The sequence below is a fragment of the Populus euphratica genome, unplaced genomic scaffold (assembly GCF_000495115.2).
Source record: "Populus euphratica unplaced genomic scaffold, PopEup_1.0 scaffold3461.1, whole genome shotgun sequence".
NCBI classification, from domain to species: domain Eukaryota; kingdom Viridiplantae; phylum Streptophyta; class Magnoliopsida; order Malpighiales; family Salicaceae; genus Populus; species Populus euphratica.
In genome coordinates, this window is record NW_011503280.1 from 8,328 (window position 1) to 11,918 (window position 3,591).

Genomic DNA, 3,591 nt, shown 5'->3' on the forward strand with positions numbered 1-3,591 from the left:
CAGGTTTGGCTGCTGCCTTGGTGGTCATCTTCCTGTGCATTTCTTATTTTCTTTTTTTTGTTGGTGTCGTTGATCTTGACACTATCCATAGTTTATTCATTAAAATATTGTAACCAATACCGCATACAGTGATGCAATAATTAACATATTTTTGTTTTCAAGTTAATTTATATATATTTTAATTAATTTTATAAATTTTAAAATTTATAAGATTTGAATTGATATTTTTTAAAAAACAAATTTAAAACTTAACCAATTAAATTATATTCCTTATAATTATATTTGACATTTTCTCTTTTGAATTTTAATATTAACCTGCATTTAATGAAGTTTTTTATCAGGTGAACTGTTTCTGTTACCATAATTTACATTGAAAACTTTTTTGTTGGTGTCGTTGATCTTGACACCATCCATAGTTTATTCATTAAAATTTATTCGTTAAAATATATTGTAACCAATACCGCATACAATGATGCAATAATTAACTTTACCGTAATGTATGTGATATTTTTATTTGCTAACATGGAAATTCAGGCTAATTTATGGCTAATTTATAGTTAATTTATATATATTTTAATTAATTTTATAAATTTTAAAATTAATAATTATATAAATTTTCAATAACTCTGGAATTTGTAAGACTTGAATTGATATTTTTTAAAAAATAAACTTAAAATTTGATTAATTGAGTTATATTTCTTGTAATTATATTTAACATTTTCTCTTTTAAATTTTAATATTAACCTGCATTTAATGAAGTTTTTTATCAGGTGAACTGTTGCTGTTACCATATTTACATTGAAAACTATATATATATATGATATTATGTAAGTATCATTAGTATACTTTGAAACGCAAAGCCAGTTGTTGATAAGACCATCGAGGTCACTTCCAATTTGCTTCATTAATTACTGCAATTTACAAGTCAATGTTTGTTGTGCAGGAAAGCCAACAAAGTCAAGCAGATGGCAAGTAGGTAGGTGTTTCACTGCATTAAAGCTATTTTAGTTCTGTGGTTGTATTATTTTTTAAAATATTTTTTTTTATATAAAGATTTTGTCAATAAATCCAAAAAAGCTTAGAAATTAAGGAAAAGGCCACAATAACACATACTTAATAACACAAGCGACACATAAAATGACAAAATAAACTTTGATTTTTCGATTATAAGATTGCGTAATCAAATCTTTATTTTATCAAGCTGAAAAAATAAACTTTGATTTTTCGATTATAAGATTGTGTAATCAAATCTTTATTTTATGAAAACACAAGTAAATATATAAGTATATCTTTTATATATCATCTAGATTTGAAATAAAAATAAAAATTAGTGGCTACAACACAATATAATTAAGAATTAATAATCTAAAAATATTAATTGTAAAACAATATGATAGAACAAGAAAGATTTTACAAGCACAAGAGCATCAATAATTAGAGTTGATAAACAAAATAAAACATTTGAGAAATTTAAAAGGAAAAGAGATGGTTATTGTTGAAGAAAACCGAGACACTCCAAATCCTAAAAAACATGGTTATCTATTTCAGAATCTTAAAGGACACTCCAAATCCTAAAAAACATGGTTACACTCCAAATCCTAATAAACATGGTTATCTATTTCAGAATCTTAACGAAAACACCCCCTCACAAAAAGTTATGAAAATCTTGCTGAGATTTGAAATTAGAGCCTAGAACTAAAATTAAAAGTAAAAAAAAAAACAAGGTAAGCTAAAAACAAAAAATTCAATGGTCAGGATCTATTGTATCATCGAATCATGTTGAATATTGTATCAAAGTCTTAAGATTATAAGCTCATCAAATTTAAGCATTGTACTTGAAGACAGCCTCTTCCCTTTATTCTTTATTCTTTCAAGTGCAAGACATGCATGCACTGTTTGATTTGTCATTAGTAGACTATATTCATGCTGAGGTAAGCTAAGATTATAATAAAGTCAAGGTGAAAACAGTTGTTCTGCTCAAGTGGAAATGGTCAAGAAAACCTAGCTTGTTAAGGAACATGATTGTCGTCTTTGCTAAAGCATACTTTCCATACCCTTTTTAGGAGAAACCAATCTGCAAGGAATAAACACAGACACACCAGACCCGGCAGTGTTTCTCAAGTAGGCACATGGAGGATAATGGCCAGATTTCTTGAAAAGTCAGAGGCACGAAGCGTTACAGGTAACATATATATTTTGGTTATTCTCAACGCTTTTTTGTTTAGCCGCCTGCAGCAAAGAAAAACATCACAACTGCTCCAATCCAACATGAAGAATAAAATACAGATTAGTTTGTTGGTGAGGATCTTGATGTTTATAGCAATATCTAAAAAATCCATCAGTGACATATTCTTCTTTGATAAAATTAATCTATGTTCTACAGCTGTTATGACGGTGAGAAAGCCATCAGTATCTGTGGAACCATAGCCAGAAAACCTACAATACTTTTTCAGGGTGCAGAAACTTCAATTTTACTTTCAATGGTAACTGAGTTCACTTTGTTTCCTCGAGTTTGAAATGAACATGTTCAAAATTCTATGAGATACGGGGCTTAAAATGGAAAAACAGTTTGTTGACACTTCATAAGCAGAGATAGACAGCTAACAAGCGTCATCAAACTTCTTAATAGGCAAGCAAACATGTTTGAGAAATATCAAGAGTTCCTTTCACAATCATTTAATGAGGATCCCATGTTCAAATCCTGTTGTTTGACTAAGAAAAATGTAACTTTCGACAGCCAGGACCACACCAGGTTTTCGCCGAGAGATTGAGTGTCACATTTTCCTTCACAAAAAGAAGGAAATTTAAATTGAAATAGTTTTAACATTACTATTAGACGAAGAAATGAAGCAAGAACATTGATTATCATACACCCCTGCAATGTTTGATTGCATAACCAGTGCAGCTGAAAATAAATCAGCGAGGAAGCATACTGAAAGTATGGAGGGCTGTCACAAGAGGTATACAGGCCATCACCAGATTATGCTTCCCTAAATGGTCACTGGTCGTGTTGAGCAAAAGATGATACACTTCAGCTCTGAGTAGAGGCGGCGGGGTTGGCATTTGGGAATGTAGCTAACCCATTGCCAGCATCTGGATTAGCATTTTCTTCACTTGCATGTCGAACAAACTCCTCAGGGGACATATGGGAACCATGGCAAGCACAAACAATCCTGATTTGGTTTGCACTGTATTTATAAGTAACACCAGAAATTGTTCTGCCATTTGGACCAGGCGCTGTGGTAGAAACCCATGGCAAATTTGGATAGGAACCACATCCCCCAAATTTTATTGCGGGACCAATACCTGGCTTTATGGCTGAAAAATCAAAACAGATGGTTTCAGCTGTCGAACGCTCAGGTGGTGCATCCTTTGGCCTAAAGTTCATGGTGCTTCCTTTTGCATCATCTTCAGTATGAGAAGAGGAGCCTTCCTCTGTGATTAGTTGTTTGGCTCGTCCCAATGTCCTCCCATCAAATTGTGCAACCTCATTAGAATTTTGTGCAATAGCTTGCATGGCTGCTACATGCAAATGACAAAGTTAAATAAAAAGAGAATCATTTTGAATCATATAGCCACAGCAGCATAAAA